The sequence below is a fragment of the Eumetopias jubatus genome, unplaced genomic scaffold, assembly GCF_037043125.1.
Source record: "Eumetopias jubatus isolate StellerSeaLion01/CBP00866 unplaced genomic scaffold, mEumJub1_p1.0 scaffold_15, whole genome shotgun sequence".
Lineage (NCBI taxonomy): Eukaryota > Metazoa > Chordata > Mammalia > Carnivora > Otariidae > Eumetopias > Eumetopias jubatus.
In genome coordinates, this window is record NW_028274821.1 from 65,952,879 (window position 1) to 65,971,860 (window position 18,982).

Consider the following 18,982-nt stretch of genomic DNA (forward strand, 5'->3'; position numbering starts at 1 on the left):
ATTTTTAAATGCCAGCATGCTATGTAAACCAGTTACATGCATTCAAAAAAAAAAAAGATGGAATTTAGCTTATCTTAAAGCAGAGCATAATGAAATAATTACAAGTTAAAATTAAATTAAGAGAAGCCTATGACTGTCTCATTTTACTACAAATATAGGGAAATATATTTTTCATCCATAATAATTTTATTACTTTAAAATATTTTCAATTCAGATGGTTTTACTCTTATTCAATACATGTTTTTTAATGCACTTTGTCTTCTCATTGTGAAGGCTATACATTTGAGGGCAATAGAAAGTCAGAAGTCAAGTGTTAATTATAGAAAAATAACTAATAAACTAAATTTCCTGTAGTAAATTCAACTATTTACAATGAGAAATATTAACAATTCTAAGAAATTTTAATGATAGTCACTAAAATCTCAATCTAAAAAATTGTATATTTGATTTGAAAAATAAACTGTAGATTTCAATATTATGCTTCTAAAATTTTATGAAATTAAGAAAATTTATGATGGATTTAACACACAGGAGTCATTATACACAGAAATACTTATTAAATAATTACTACATTGAACTTATCTTTTATTGTAAAAGGATATGAAACTAGTATTTTGTTCTACTTTTATGCAATGTAACTTTCATTAAAACTGATGGCATATGCAATGAAAAACATAAAATTTAGGTGATTCTATGTAAATATAGAGTATGTATGTAAGTATATGTTTGTGTATGTATATGTGAATGTATGTGTACATATGTGTGTTCTATTTCAGAAATGCTACATTAGAATTTTAGGTTGATTCCTTGGAATTCTTTATTCTAGACATATATAAGCTTCTCTAAAAAATTAAAAGCATATTTAAATCGACTTCTGAATGTGGGGGTAAACCCTGGCAGTAAGCTAGTAAGCTCTTACAGAGCAGATAAACCCATCACTCCAATATAAGACAGAATTACTCGGAATAAATTGTGTTTAAGTACTGTCCATAACTTCTTTAGAAATCCATGATGTGACAAGTTTAACCTCATTTGTTTCTGCAGTCTAGTTACTTTTCTCAGGACACGTGTGTTGAAATAATTCAAGACAAGTTGACAAACTAGGAAGTCTAACAAACATTAAAAATACTTTATGTAAAATTCTCTCTCCCTCTGTGTGTGTGTGTGTGTGTGTGTGTTTCTAGCTCTCTCTCCAACCCCCATTGTTCTTTCTATATTTATAATAGTTGTTATGGAATTATGGATTGGTAAAGACAGGGCAATCAATGTCTTTGGGTAGTTTGCTATACTTAGCAAATTAGAACCTTGAACTCCAAAAGAATGAGGGTGACACATCTGAATCCCAGGAGCACATTCTTGTTTTCCCTGCAATTATCAAATATAGTTTATGTAAACAAATAATCCAAAACTCATGAAAAATAGACACATTATATACCTCCATATTATTTCATATAAATGTTATGTTTTACACTAAACAATAAGCAGCCTATTATAAGTATTTTCCATATCAATAAAAACATATCAGTAAAATTTTATGAATAAAAATTAAAAATAATTATACAATAACAGATTTTAAAAACTGTAGATTAATACCAAAAGATCGTTGGTATTGACATTTTGAAATAAATCAAAAGAATCAGTAATGGAGAAATAAAAGTTTGAAATGAAAGAAGAGTCACTACCAATAACATGTTTCAGTTCACCAGGGAAATATGATTCTAATCTTTTATGCAACTAATAAAAGTATCTTAAAAATATAAAGCAAAAATTGACTGAATTAAAAGGAGACAGATCCAACATCCTATTGGGAAAATTTAATTCATCTCTCTCTGGAAATGATAGACAATAAATATCAGTAAGAATTTTGAAAATTCAATATAATGAACACCTAAATATACTAGATAAATATATAACTTTATACCTAATAACTAAGAAAACATATGCCTTTTTCTCCAGTTTGCAAGGTCCACTTATGAAAACTGATCTCATTCAAAGCTCTAAGGCAAGACTCAAAAAATGAAAAAATAAAATCTGGTCACAAATTAAGTTAAAAATCAAGAGTACATATAATTTAGGAAGATTATAATTGTTTGGAAATTAATAACTATCCTTATACAAATCAAGGAATAACTATCCTTATATAAATCAAGGAATCCTTATATAAATCTGCTTTAATAAAAGCAGAAAGAAAAAGTAATGACAAAACTGTATAATAAAACTTGTGGATCTAATTAAAATTGCAGTAGAGGGGTGCCTGGGTGGCTGAGTCAGTTAAGCATCTGACTTTGGCTCAGGTCATGATCTCAGGGCCCTGGGACGGAGCCCAGTGTTGGGCTCTGCTATTGGCAGGTATTCTGCTTCTCCCTCTCCCTCTGCACCGTACCCCACTCCCCACCCCCACCCCCCTTCCTCATGCTCTTTCTCTCTCTCTCAAATAAATAAATAAAATAAAACCTTTTAAAAAATTGCAGTAGAGACTTTTTTTAAAAAAGATCTGAGACTTTCTACAATGCAACTTAACAAATTAGAAAAACTGAAACACAATATAATTAAATATCAAAGAACAAAAAGAAATTACAAATACCTTTAAAAATACAGATTCAACTTATCAACAAAAGTGAGCTTCTTAAAAATATAAGATTCATAAGGCTTTAAGATTTACAAACTAACATTGATGAAGAAAGAGAGAAGCAAAAAACAGACCATATTAGGAAAGTAAAACATGTATGAAAACAGTGGACACCAGTATTTTAAAACTGTGAAATCTTTATCCCAATAAATTTGAAAACTTTTACTTCTCAAAAGATAAAATATTTGTCAAAGCTGACTCAAAGCAAAAAAAAACCTTAATACTACTCTAATCATGACAAAACCTGATATGATTTTTAAAAATCATCCTACAAAAAAGGGCAGGTCCAAGTAGTATTACCTACTAACATTCAAGGAACAAATAAATCAAATTTACCACAATTATTATCACATCCAGAAAGAGAACATATCTATATTACTTTACCAAATCTCCTAAACTTGGTATCAACTCTAACAAAGACAATATTATAAATAGAATTATAAGCAAATCTCACATTAAACATAGATGCAAATATCTTAATTATCCTAAGCCTAATTAAGAACCAATTAAGGTAATAATACATCTTGAATAATTTAAACTTTAAACTTTCCACACGAATTTATTTTTTAGTATTTTTTAGTATTACAAAAAAGTAATATAAACTAACTTGTATATGAAAAAAATCAAGTAATCATCCCAATCATCCTAACAGCTACAAAAATGGGGATTAAGGAATCACAATCTGTTTATTATTGTAAAAAAAATCTTACCAAGAAAAGCAGAAAATAAAATGTTCTTAACCTGATAATCCTTAACTATTGTAAAACTTGAAACAAATACAAAACATGAAATATTTGAAGTATTTATTTTATGACCAGAAATAAGTAAAAGGCATCCATTCTTACTGATGTTATTTCATATTCTTCTGGAGACACTGTCTAGGGCAATAAATCAAGAAAACAGATGAGATAGGAAAAAATAAGTCAGATCCTTTATTTTTACAGATGATATAGAAAAACGAATCTTCAAGTAGACTGTAAAAATTGTAGATTATACAAAATTATTAAAATTAACAATGGAACATTTTTTTAAAGATTTTATTTATTTATTTGACAGAGAGAGAGAGAGAGACAGTGAGAGAGGGAACACAAGCAGGGGGAGTGGGAGAGGGAGAAGCAGGCTTCCTGCTGAGCAAGGAGAGCAATGCGGGGCTTGATCCCAGGACCCTGGGATCATGACCCGAGCCGAAGGGAGATGCTTAATGACTGAGCCAACCAGGCACCCCGACAATGGAACATTTGTATACAAATTAATATTTGAAATTTTATTATACTTTTATATTAAAATTACAAGCATTTCTAATAACTAATTAAAATATATCACTTAACATAGCACCAAAAATTCTAATGTACCTAAGGAGTAAAATCTAAGAAAATGTGGGCAAAATTTCTACAGGAAAAAAAAAGCATCTATAACATTTATATATAATTTATACATTTTATCTATAATTTATATTTAGTATACATAAAAGTCACTGATATTATTGAAAGAGATTAATAAATCAAGAGATATCATATACTCATAAATTAGAAAACAGTACCACAAGATCCCACATTTATCAAAAATGATATATAAAATCAATTTAATTCTAATCAAAATCCCAGCAGGATTTGGTGGAAATTAATAAACATATTATAAATTTTAAGTGGTAAAAGGCCAAGAATAGTCAAGGAATTCCCAAAGAGCAAGATTTACCTGCCAGATAACTATCAAGTATTATTTCCAAAGATGCCATAATTATCAGTGTCCTATGACAGGGCTTTAAACCAATCAATGATATTTCCAACACATATGACTGCACAATTTAGGACTGAGATTATATATAGGATTCCTATAAACTTACAAAAAACAAAGTATCCAGAAGATAAATGGACATACATAGAGGCAATTTACAGAAAATGAAATATGAAAGCCCAAAAATTATAGTATATCATGTATTTAGATGTCAAATACATATAACTTAAAATATAGTTTTCAGGAATTCACACATATTGATGACATTCTAAACACAGACAAAAGATAAAACAAAATTGAGGCTAGCAGTCCTTTAGAAAAGAGAAGAGGGAAAAAAAATAGAAGAGGAGGGGATTGGTTTTTGTCACAAAAAGTCCACTGGGGACTCAATGAAGACCGGAAAATTTTATACTGAAGCTGATTTGTGGGCTCAGAGATATTTTTTTCTTTTTCTTTATGTGTCACATACATGTTTCATATATGTTTTACTGATATATTTCATATAAAACTGCACAATTTAAGGAACATCATAGTAAATTATATATATTAAAAAAGTTAAAAAGATGAAAATACAACATAAAAAGTTTCCAGAGAAAGCTGAATGCTTCAGCAGCACATAACACTAAAACTGGAATGGCACAGAGATTAGCATGGCCCCTGCACAAGGATGACACAAAAAATGTTTCCAGAGAGAACATCTTCACTCATAGCAACACAATAGTATCACAAGATTATCTAAAAAGGAATAAAAATCTGACTGACATCAGACTTACCTGGCAGAATTCTCTAGAGGTCAATAAATCAGTATTAACCAAAATAGTCAGAACCTAGATTCATACTCAAACACAGTAGTATATACTACTAAGAGCTAAATAAAAACAGTTTCAGAAATGTAAGCACTCAAAATCTACTACCCAATGACCTTCTAAGAGTGAATTACTATTAAATGTATTCTTGCACACTAATAAATTCATCAGTGAAGAATCAAGAAATATAATAATGATGAGAAAGAAAGCTGGCAAAATGTATAGTTAATTCTAATAATTATTAACGAAAAACAAAACCCAACAAAACAAAATTGAGCCTTTCTCTGATTTTTTTGTTCGGAATGGCAGTAAGTTTGATTCAAGAAAGAGTTAGGTGATTCCATTTTAGTCTATGGCACAAGATGTATTTTTCACTTCAGGTTCTACCAGAGTCTTTCACTGGTGATATAGGAATATTGTTCAAATTAAACACACACATCTCTATGTAGATACCAACTGTGTGTGTGTGCCTGTGGGCACACACTGTACATCCAACAAATCCTAGAGAGAAGAGAGCATAAGTTGAACACACTCTATACTTTACACAAAGGTGCTCTGGCTAAGCTTCAGTAAGTATATACAATATTTTTAATATTTGGCATCTAAATGCCACATGGAAAGATGAAGGGCTCTGTTGCTAAAATTCCATATCATCATTTTAATCATCCTCTCTCCTGCTTGGCTTTAGTATACAAAGGTAGATTATTAACATAGTTTTGACTGTTGTTGTGCTTACACATAAGATCACAACTGTGGTTAAAAAGAATAAGAATCATTGTGAGATTCAAAATGTGCATATCTGGAACCTCAGAGGGTAAAGATCTATTTATGGGTAGAGGTACATAGATTACTATCCTGAGATGAAGAAATTTTCTCCTCAAGAAATTAGAATAAAGAACTTTATTTTTTTCAGAAATTTCAAAGTATTATTTTGAGAATTCAGGCCTTTTCTAGGGTCAAGTAAGATGTATCTGACATCAACTTTATCTCACATTTGGCTTTCAGCATTAAAGGGAAGATACTAGCAAGTCCATTGTGTGAGATTTCCTTTGAAGTATTAGGTATCGATAAATGGAAACCTGATTTATATTTCTAGATGGTTTTTCTTTAATTCTTTCCCTCATGAAATGCTAGGGGTCTGTTATTTAAAACTGCAACATGAAAATAAGAGCCAAAAATATATTCTGGTTGTTTTTGGAGCAATGAAGTTAACTAAGACCCAGTTTATGAAAAATTTGATGGATAAAAATTGTGAGAAAGAACATAAAGCACACTTTTCATTGAAATTCTGAAGGCTGAGGGAATGTGCCAACTAGAAGCGATTTCATACCATAGAATAAATGTTGCTGAATATCTGCTTATATATGTGTATCTTGTAAATATAATATTGCTGCCATGCAACTATGGAGATGTTTAATAAAAAATCATTCCACCTGGAAGATGACTAAGTATGGAGCTGCTGCAGATAGAGGCTAGGGGGTAAATTGACACAAAGAAAGGGGTTATAAAATTTAAATGTGAGGTGAAAAGAAGGAAAGTTCTCTTCTGCCATCAGCCTTTGCCATGTTTTCTATTGATATTTCTTTTCAAATTCTTGCCAAAATTAATTTAAATTGATATTTGATTTCTATATCTAGTGAGCTATGCATGTAATGCTTACTGATCATAACCTTGTAGAAGAGGAAGGGCCAGTGGCAGAATACATTAATTCCGAGAAATGTGCTCTAGAAAAATTTTCCAGGGGCACCTGGGTGGCTCAGTCGGTTAAACGTCATCTGCCTTTGGCTCAGGTCATGATCCCAGGGTCCTGGGATCAAGCCCCACGTTGGGCTCCCTGCTTAGTGGGGAGCCTGCTTCTCCCTCTCCCTCCACCTGTCGCTCACTCTGCTTGTGCTCACTCTCTCTCCCCCAAATAAATAAAATCTTTAAAAAAAATTTTTTTCCCAATTTTTCTCTGGCCATGATATCACCACTACTGTTGATTACACCATAAAGAAATCCACTCTGCAAGCCCAGCAACTCTTTGTTTATGACCCCTGCTATATCTACCCTGCTCTATTATCTTGAAGAAAGGGCATGGTTCTCTGTATATCTAAAGGATGAGTCTTCATTCCTCATGGTTCTCCCCAGGAGACAGCATCTTAAACTCTGCTAGGCTAGTCCTTTGACACTGATTCCAATTTAGAATTTTTCAAAAATAGGATGATTTTATGCTTTTTGATTCAGTGATGTGGCCAGAATTTGTTTCTGCCACTTATCCCAGAAGAAAGAAAAGGATAGTGTTACCACTTATTTCTCATTTCTATTCTGACATATATGCCCAGGGGCATATCACTCTCCCTCCTCACTGGAATTGCTTATGACTTTATACTTCCATGAAATCTGGATTGATATAGCAGAAGATGTCTACTCTTGTAGTCCAAATGTTTGCTTCATATTCTGCTCTATTTTCCATTATGATTAAGAGAAGGGACATCCATTTTCTTCAGCTGAAAATCCTTTATCCCCAAGTTTCAGCCATTTCCAAAATTCAATGGGGGAAAATAAGTACATTTCTCATGCAAATTTCATAAGAAGTCCAGTCTATTTTTGTCAGGAAATATCTTGTATTAAGTATATATTCAAATTAGCTTAGATCAATAAAAATGACAATTATTGGAAGGGTTTAGAGATATTGTTCAGAACTCAAGGATAGAAATGTAGCAAGAATCCATGAGACTCTGGATCCAGGAAAGAGAATGATGAGAACTCAGGCTATAATATAATGACAGCTTTGAGAAATTATAGCTTTGGAGAGTAGAACCTCAGTACTGCATCATGAATAGGTCAGTTCCTAGTGAACTAGAAAATAATACATAACTGAGGTGAGTATGTCATATAGGATAACACATTAGATGAAAGCACAGAAATAAGACTATCTTTTAATCATCAAGAATGTTCTCTAACCCCTTCTATATGAAGATTTCCTTGTTATACATATAATAAAGGATTGATAGTTAATGCCCATACTATCCACACATACACATACACACCCCTACTATAACTAATTGACTGGGTTATTCATTTTTCTGCTCACTGATTTTGCATCATAAATATAGCCTGCATTTTTTCTGTAACTTTTGCTTCGATAAAGTTGAAAGTTGCTTGGGTTTTCTTCTTTTAAGTTCCTATATAACTTTGATAATGCAGGCTTTCCAAGTACTACAAGACATGAAATAGTTATATTTTTTCTCAAAAAAATGCTTCATGTTTGACATTGTCACATAGGTTTGATGGCTAAGTCACTTACTATTGAACTTTGTACTTCAGGTTAAGGGAATTTAAGTTATTTCTGTAGAAGTGGTGAGAGTCATTCTGTAATGGTTCTTGAAACCTGATGAAACCACCTATGTGACAAAAATGAGGTCTGAATGAAGTTAACCTATTTTGATAACTGGGCGGAAAGGAAGCTGGCTAAGTAGATAAAGCATTATTAATACAGTTCTAAGTTATGGCTCAGTTTCACAAGAGATGGCAGAAATCTAAAACCACTACTCTGTGAGTTTACAGAGTAAAGTTTACTAGAGTTTCTTCATGAAGTACACAAAAAGTTTGCCTCCCAAGGAGAAGGTATTAACCTAACGCCTGTAAAAAATTCAAAACTTATATGCAAGTTTTATAGACATTTGCATTATTTTTTACACAAAGTTTGGACTCATTAAGAAAGTGATAGTCCAGAGTTTATATGAAAGCAATTCTAAAGAAACATTATTTATGGGACTTCATCAAGATAAAAAGCTTTGGCACAGCAAAGAAAACAGTCAACAAAACCAAAAGACAATGACAGAATGGGAGAAGATATTTGCAAATGACATATCAGATAAAGGGCTAGTATCCAAAATCTATAAAGAACTTCTCAAACTCAACACCCAAAGAACAAATGATCCAATCAAGAAATGGGCAGAAGACATGAACAGACACTTCTGCAAAGAAGACTTCCAAATGGCCAACAGACACATGAAAGTGTTTAACATCACTCGGCATCAGGAAAATCCAAATCAAAACCTCAGTTAGATACCACCTCACACCAGTCAGAATGGCTAAAATTAAGAAGTCAGGAAACAACAGATGTTGGCAGGGATGCAGAGAAAGGGGAACCCTCCTACACTGTTGGTGGGAATGCAAGCTGGTGCAGCCACTCTGGAAAACAGTATGGAAGTTCCTCCAAAAGTTGAAAATAGAACTACCATACGATCCAGCAATTGCACTACTGGGTATTTACCCCAAAGTTACAAATGTAGTGATTCAAAGGGGTATATGCATCCCAATGTTTATAGCAGCAATGTCCACAATAGCCAAACTATGGAAAGAGCCTAGATGTCCACCAACAGATGAATGGATAAAGAAGATGTGGTGTATATATACAATGGAATATTATGCAGCCATCAAAAACAATGAAATGTTGCCATTTGCAACGACGTGGATGGAACTAGAGGGTATTAGGCTAAGCAAAATAAGTCAATTATAGAAAGACAAGTATCATATGATCTCACTGACATGAGGAATTTGAGAAACAAGACAGAGGATCAGAAAGGAAGGGAGGGAAAAATGAAACAAGATGAAACCAGAGAGGCAGACAAACCGTAAGAGACTCTTAATCTCAGGAAACAAACTGAGGTTGCTGGAGTAGAGGGGGGTGGGAGGGATGGGGTGGCTGGGTGATGGACACTGGGGAGGGTATGTACCATGGTGAGCGCTGTAAATTGTGTAAGACTGATGAATCACAGACCTGTACCCCTGAAACAAGTAATACATTATATGTTAATAAAAAAAAAGAAAGAAACATCATTTAAATTCCCTTGGCCTTTGTCAAGTATGAAGGAATAACTTGCTAAATCCTAGATTATTCTCTTTTAAAATGAGAGGGGAGAAATCATTTTAAGATAAAGAAATGCTCAGAATCTTATTAATAATGTGGAATATCCATCTCTCTCTCCTGGTCTTTTTTCAGTAATTTCAGTATTTTTGCATTGTGCTCTTTCAGAATTATTTTTAATCCATCAGACAATAATTCATTAGAAGTTTCACTGGACAGAAGAATTCTGGTGTTTTGATCATTCAATATGGCATCTGGAGAGATCTAATAATTTTAAAAAAGCACAGCTTCCATATCAAGCTTTTCTTTGTTAAATGATTTAAATAATACTTGTGCCTTCAGCCTAATCTGGAACACATGATAAAAACAAAATTGTCTGTGGACATAAAGTATAATATGTTACAAATGAAAAATATTTTTAGGAGAAAATGGGGGGGGCAGATATCCAGAGAATAACTCCTAGTTTTTTTTATTAGATGAAAGTATTAGGAAATCTAATCAAGGAACAGGAAATCTAATCTAATCAAGGTGCTAAATCTGTTCAAGAATTAGTTTTATGGTTTTCAAAAAGTTATATACTAAATTTTTACATTTCCCAAGTTATTGCATGCAAACAGAAATAGTTGCCACAGTAATTATATTTGTAATTCCTATAGTTGGCAATAATAAAAGAAAGATGTTTCATGGTGTATACGGAGGGTAAAAGAACATGGAATGGTGCAGTTCAGCCTTGGGATAAAGGAAGTAAAGGAAGTTAAATAAAAAATATGCCTGGGCATCAGAATTACATTTTTGTAGAGAAAAAAAGGTAAAGGTGTGGTTTTTATTAATACCAAGATTAAGCACCACACAATGTTTGGAAATATAATGATATATTTAAATAAAAGAATCCTTAAGACATTTTAACATAAATCATACCTAAAACATTTCTCTTGAATGTTCCTTGGAATGTCTATTGAGCGTGTCAAGTGTCTTTCAGAGTAGGGCTTTTTTTTTTTTTAATTGAAGTATACTTCACACAATTTTAGTTTCAGGTGTACAACATATTGATTTGACACAGAGTAGGGCATTTTTGTCTTTGACTACCTTTAACTTTTAGAAGATCTTCTTACATCCAGGATTTCACAAATATCAGTATCTTTTCAACTTCAGATATATGCAAAACCAGAAAAAAAATGGAAAGATGAAAATTAGTATCAACTGCTGATTCAAAATTCAAGCTCAGTTCTGGAAATATAAATGAATGCATATTAAAAGCTGACAAAGAGGGATTCCTGGGTGGCTCAGTCAGTTAAGCACCTGCCTTCAGCTCGATTCCAGGGTCCTGGGATCGAGCCCTGTGTCGGTGGCGGGCTCCCTGCTCAGGGACGGGCCTGCTTCTCCCTCTCCCTCTGCGTGCTGCTCCCCCTGCTTGTGCGCTTGCAATTGCTCTCTCTCTCTCACACACACTCTTTCTGTAAAATAAATATAGTCTTAAAAAATAAAAGCTGATAAAGAACTGAAAAACTAGGAAAAGAGAGTGGCCTAAGATTGAGGAAAAGCAGGCAACCTTTGGTAGCAGTTGTTTACCACCATGGTCCAAAAATAAGCTATGGGACAGCTTTTTTCTTTAACACATTGCCATGGAAAGATCATTGCCACCTGCTGTTCTTTCTGGGCAGAAAAAAAGATACAGCAGTATCATCATGCTGGGACCAGAGTTGTCACATACAGGTAGCTATCAGTGTAGGATGATTATTCTTCCCCTGATCTTTATTCAAGGATTACAACCAAACAAGCAGAACAGCTTTAATGGGAATGATTCCCTAAATCATCTAATGGGAGTGAAGCAAAAGAGAAGGACCAAAATTATGACTATGTGAACAGTCTCCCACCCATCAGAAGCCCTCCTGTGAACTGCATGTAGGTGAAGTGTATTAAGAATTTTAAAACACTGCATTTTTATTTATAAATTATTTTTTTATTTTTATTCATGTCATTGCTTTATTCTTTTCTTTAGCATTTTAATAGACTTTGTGTGTGTATGCACACCAGTTATCCCATCATTGCTACATTTTCTATATTTACTACTACTAAGGACATTATATTCTAGTATAGTTTTTTTGGTTTAAATTCTCTTATCTTTGATAGTTCCCTATTAATTTCATATTGTTGTCTTAGCTTCTCATTAATCATTCCTTGTAAAAAAGTAACAAAAAAGAAAAAGCTATATACCAATTTATTCAGTTGATTTACCAGAGAAAGTAGCTTCCTCTTAGGAAGAGAAATTCTTTGTCTCAGGTAAAGTACCTTAACAGAAAAATGGGATAGTTGATCATGAAAGATGAGGTCTTCTAAGCATAACCCAGATAGAAGGTGTTTACTTTACAAAAAGTCAATTTCTCTACATAAGAAACAAACGGATTATTTTTTTCTTTTTCTTTTCTTTTCTTTTTTTTTTTTATGGGGAGAGTGAAGCTGACAGTTGGTGCTGGGGAAAGTTACCCTAAGAGGCAAGGGCAAAACAGCAATAAAGGGCATAAGAAAGCCAGGGAGAGGGGCACCTAGGTAGCTCAGCTGACTGGGTGTCCAGCTCTTGATCTCAGCTCAGGTCTCACTCTCATGGTCATGAGTTTGGGGCCCCATGCTGGGTATGGAGCCTACTGGGGAAAAAAAAAAAGAGAAGAGGAAAGAGAAGACAAAAAGGAAGGAAAGGAAAAGCAAGTGAAAGCCAGGAAGAAATTCTCTTTTATGTGTAATGGACATCTAATTTTAGGATAGTGATGTTTGATATGTGTTTTCTTGCCTCATCTATTATTATCATCGACTGCCCTATACCTGCAAAGAAAAACATTTGCACCACTAGTTTTGTTTAATGGTATTTATGGAGAATAAATGATATATTAGTTGGGAAAATGGTAATAATAAAGAGGACAGAGAAGGAATTTCAAAAGGGGATTTAAGGTGGGCAGCACTTGTGAAACCAGCTTATAAATGAACCAACCATTAATATATATCTCCAATTAATACCGAATCCTCCTGAAATTCAAAATAATATTAGGTAGTTGGAAAGTCTCAAAGATGATTTGATTATAGCTAAAGTGTTCTTATTTAGACATAAAGGGCATCCACAGAATGCTGAAGGATTAGAATCATCTGAAATACATTTCATAAAAGAGCTCTTTAATTTTCAAGGAAATAGAGTTATTTGTTGCCGCTAATTTACTTTAATAAATGACTTGATCTGAAAAAAAGAAGTATGGCCATCAACTGTATTCAGTATGTTCTGTTTATGTCTTCAGAAACTTCTCTTTCAAGGAATTCCCTTCTATCTATACTTACCGTAGCCCCCCCATTCAAAGTTTTACTTCCCATGGTTTTAAGTCACCCGTGATCAGCCATGGTCCAGAAGCAGATTATCCTCCTTCTGACTTATTATTAGAAGGTCATTAGTAGCCTAATGCTATGTCACTCGCCTACATCATTCACCTCATTTCATTCCACTATGTAGGCAGTTTTTCATCTCATATCATCATAAGAAGGGTGAGTATAGTACAATAAAATATTTGTGGGGAGAGACCACATCCACATAACTTTTATTACAGCATACTATTTTAATTGTTCTATTTTATTATTAGTATTGCCGTTAATATCTTACTGTGCCTGATTTATAAATTAAACTTTATCATAGGGATGTATGTATAGGAAAAACCACAGTATATATGATTCTGTACTATCTGTAGTTTCAGGCATCCACTGGAGTCTTGGAATGTATCCCCACAGATAAGGGGGTTCCCTTGAAGAAGAAATTATGTTTCTATTCCCTTACTTGAATGTAAGTAAGTATATTCAAAACACATATTTTCTTAAACCTAGTATAACTGGATATCAATTGGACAGCCTTTAACCTTTTGTAGTTATAGTTAATAAGTCTTTCTTAGAATTTAGGAGGGGTGTGTTTGTTTTTTAGAGATTCCATAATAAAGTATCATAGACTGAATGGCCTAAACAACAAATTTATTTTCTCATACTTCTGGAAGATAGAAGTCTAAGATCAAGATGTCTGTAGAGTTGATTTCTTCTGAGACATCTGTCCTTGGCTTCCAGATAACATTTCCCTCTTCACCTGTTTCTCCTCTGTGTGTCTGTGTCCTAATCTCTTATAGGAACATCAGTCATCTTGGATTGGGGCCCAATTTAATGACCTCAGTTAACCAAAATCACCTATTTAATGTCCTTATCTCCAAATACAGAAATATTCTGAGATACTGGGGGTTAGAATTTTAACATTTGAAATTTTGGGGACACAATTCTGCCCATGAAAGGAGGCATATGAAATTACTTTATTTCACAGATTTAATCACTCAGAATCCTAAAGTGGTGAGTTTGGAACTCACAGCTTCAGTAGAGGAAGAGAGGAACTTTTAGCATCTGATGCGACTCTGGTCTGATTATATTCTAGGACCACCGTGAAGATACACTGAAAATCTAGCACCCTGGAGGAGTATAAAATCCTATTCAGTTGCTAATCTTCCTGTCATGGAAGTTGCTTGCCAGCTCTAATTTTGAGTGAACACATTAAGCACAATGGTGAAAATGTCAATTAAAAGTCTACTCTCCATACCATGTGTGTCTCTTTCCGTGTGTGTTCTGACCTAACTCACGTCCCACCTACACATAGCTGTTTGTGGGTTCTGTTTTGTCAAACTGTTAAGACAGTTTTAGTTAAAATTATCTATTTTTTTCTACTATCCTACCTTGACCTTGCCTTCAGCTCTTGCTCCTTAAAGACTGGAATATGGAGCAACGCTTCTCTCCTTTACCACATAACTCTTTGGTCAGGAATTTCAGGATTTCCTCAAAGTTTGCAGTTATATGTTTGACATTATTCTCTAATTTCCACAGTGACTTTTTTTCATTTTATATTCTTATACTTTCGGAATTTGGTTTGGTTCTTATATGGATTGGAAAATTTACACTTACACGAGGCTATTATTCCCCAGAATTCCCCCTTTACAAGGCTTATTTCTACCTGGATGTTCTAAAGATCACAAAAATGCTAACATTCAGGTTCCTAATTCCTAGTTTTCCCCATTTACAACACAGTTCTCCTCGACAGACTGAAATTTAGCAAATAAACTTTGTGAACATGCAGTTGTTTTGAGTAAACTCAAAACCATCATCAGGGAACAAAATTCCTATCAATAAAATTAAAATCTATATCAATCAATACCAGTCCACATCACTTCCCTTTAATGGATTGCTTTTCAATTTCACATATTTTTTTCAATTTAAATGTAAAGCATTTACAATTGGCTACTAACTTATTTTCAATCTTACTCCCACTATTTTCCCACCTTTCTCCTTTAATCCAACAATATATATCAACATTCTTTTTTTTTTCCAAAATATATTTTATCCTTCCCCTTCCTGGTATTTTTATCATACTCTTTACTTGATCTAGAATATCATTTTCTTCCATTGTATCTGTCAAACATTTTTATATCCCCCAGTGTCCCTATTTAGGCAGCTAGCCTCATGGCAAGTTTCCAGTCCATCTTCTATAATCTGAGCCTAAGGCCCCAGTGGGCATCTACCAGAGAAATGCTGAGTCTCCTTATATTCCATGAGCAAGAATCAGCATTAACTATGGACAGCAGTGTAATTCTTCCAAAGGAATTTTATTTGAAGTCTCTATCAATTCTTCTAATCAGGTTGGCTCTAATGATCAGTGAAGTTGCACAGTGCCCAGCACTTAAAAATGCCCTGCACTTACATTTCATGTTCTGTTGTCATCATTTTAAAATTATCTTTGAATTTGTGTTTTATAAATGAAGTGGATAGGGTCAGATTCAACTGAGAGGCTTGCAGCATCTGGATCTGGGGCTGGGCAAGGTGGCAGGCTCCCTGACTGTGGCAGGCAACTCAGTGGTGGCTTCCAAAGGGACTTGATGTGGAACTCTCACCTACTCCCCATCCAGATACTGAGTGCATCCCAGCATGGAAGTTGCAATCCCTTGAAGGTCTCTATGGGCCAGGGTGGTAGGCTCTGGAGAAAAAGAAACTGATTTCCTGCCCCAAACCAGCACCCTGCATTTTCATTTTGTACTGGGCCCCTTAAACTATTTAGCCAACCATGCCTCAAATGAATCATCCAGCAAAGAATCACTCTACAAATTGTTCTAAAATAATAGGGAAAAAAAGGAAAAAAATAAAGTAATAGGAGCTCCTTTTCTCCCATCTACTCACACAGCTCAACATTTAAAATTAACTAAGAATAGGGCGCCTGGGTGGCTCAGTTGGTTAAGCAACTGCCTTCGGCTCAGGTCATGATCCTGGAGTCCCGGGATCGAGTCCCACATCGGGCTCCCTGCTCAGCAGGGAGTCTGCTTCTCCCTCTGATCCTCCCCCCTCTCATGTGCTCTCTCTATCTCATTCTCTCTCTCAAATAAATAAATAAATAAAATATTTAAAAAAAATTAACTAAGAATAATAGGGGAAAGGCACTCCACAGCCACTGTTTGTATTTTTTTCTCTTGAATGGTCTCAATAAATAGTATTATTATGTTAAATTGAAATATAGTTCTGAAGGTAAGATCTGTACATATCTGAATAATCGGAAAGTACATATAAGTGTAATCTGACTAAAAAAAAGTTCTCTATATAAAAGTTGAGAAGAGACATTTCAACATAGTGTGGTACACAGAACATGTGTCCAGATTCTGGACCTGCCATTTTCTAGATACATATTCTTCCAACATTCTTTCATTTCCAAATATCATATGTTTGTTTTTTTTAATTTGTTTAAACCTAAAAATATACCTGAAATAAAATAGATGCTCAATAATTTTTAATTACTTCCTTACAATTATTCTCTATTATTAGGAAAGTACATTGGGCTATTAATTAGGTCCTAAAATATATTGCCTAGGGCACTGCCCAGAAATAAAAACAATGACACAAAAGAGCAAAATTAACTTTTATAATTAAGTGAGAAATTTGGAATTTCCAGGAAGATCTGAGGAAAGGGTAGTTGGGGACTTACAGAGAGAGAAAAAAAAGCAGATGATGTAACTGGCATATCATTAGGTGTTGATCATTAGTGAGAATTAATGGAAGACTTTTTAAGAATATGGCTGAAGTCTTTGTTATATAGTAATGATATTCAGAAAATACCTCCCAGTACTCAATAAAAGCCACAACTACATGCAGCCTTGAGCAGTAATTTTGTGAAGAGTGACAAAGGGGGATCTACTGAAGTAGTGCACTACAGTGCAGACAAGTGATAGATAACCCATGAACCTGGCAGAGTCCAACAACTGTATTAGTTCACCAAGACTAAGAATTCAATCCAAATATGTGAGCTTTCTATACGACTTTTGCTGGAGAGAATGGGGTAATAATGAACTATCACCAAAAATAAGGGCAAACACTTAGATATAATTAAATATGTTATTGACACATATACAACATAAAAACCATTCTGAGACAGATACTATTAACATACAGATTAGGAATCTAAGGGACAGAGAGGTGATTTGCATACTGCCAAAGAGATTACAAGTGGAAGAGCCAGGATTTGACCTATGATTCTTCATGTCCAGAATTTATGCCCTTAACCTCTTTATCACATTATCTCTCTGTATTGATTTTTTAGTTTCCTAATATAGATAAATGTAATTTCCGTTTTCCTCAGATAACATCTGATTTATAATAACTTGGATCTTTTGTCTCTTTGTCTCAGTCACAGGGGGAAATAGGTAGCCAGAAATGCAAAACCATTATAATACACTTTTTTTCGGGCGCCTGGGTGGCTCAGTTGGTTAAGCGACTGCCTTCGGCTCAGGTCATGATCCTGGAGTCCCGGGATCGAGTCCCGCATCGGGCTCCCTGCTCAGCGGGGAGTCTGCTTCTCCCTCTGACCCTCTTCCCTCTCGTGCTCTCTATCTCTCATTCTCTCTCAAATAAATAAATAAAATCTTTAAAAAAAAATACAATGCACTTTTTTTCTCCACAACAGGTTAGAAGTCATTCCTTTTTTTTTCTTCTCAATCGCTTGGAATGGTGTAGTCATATTTCTGATGGCCCAGCAGGAATAAGATGGTAGATTTTTGAAACCGTTTATACTATATTTACTTTATGCTTGTTTCAGTCTGCAATTTGTGTCTTTTCAAGCGATATGTTAAGTGATGGTATTTGTTCAGGACTGGTCAATATATTTTCCAATTAGATAATTTTTTAACTTCTACACCATATTTCATAGTATGTTGTATAAAAATGGGTAAAAGTATTTTAGATTAGACTTTACAATTACTATTGCTTTACTGAGACTGTACTGAGGACTCCACAGCATACCATCTGACAGGTGGTATTTATTTGATAGATGACATTACAGAAAGAAAAAAAGCAAAGGCAGAGATAGACGTGGCAAAGATGTCTGTATTTCACCTATGAATTTTAGTTTTCAGTGACTTTGACAGTTAAAATAATGCAAGGCTATTGTCACTGCTGAAATTCTTTTTTTAGTTGTTCAGAAATTCATTTTATTTACCTTGGAACTAATGAGTCAGTGTTTCTAGCCAAGAGAGACAATAACAGGGTCACACAAGGTATAGGAAACTGCAGAAAATGTAAATTACTTTATATCTATGACTAAATATAAAAACATAGATTTCCATATTGGCATATATTTTAAAAAACTAAAATTTATTAAACATATATTATATGTCAGGAAATATGAGCCTTAACACTGTACTCTATTTCTCTGCTTAAATTGCCTTAATATATTTTCTTGATCTACCCTAAAAATACATTCCATCACTCTGTTCTTTATTTTTTCTGCTCTGACTTCATTAACATAATCATATGCTCCTTTTCTTTGACTTTGTTTTCACAAAAACAAATGATAGTTAATTAATCACGCCTTTCTCCCTACTTCTCAGGAGTCAACCTGCCTTAGCACTCAACCAAGCTTCCTCC

At 33.9% G+C, this 18,982-nt stretch overlaps 1 pseudogene; it reads left to right on the plus strand.

Annotated features, from left to right (window-relative positions):
* Window positions 1-4,964: 4,964 nt before the first annotated feature.
* On the plus strand, window positions 4,965-5,065 carry LOC114213610 (U6 spliceosomal RNA; annotated as a pseudogene).
* The last annotated feature ends 13,917 nt before the right edge of the window (window positions 5,066-18,982 follow it).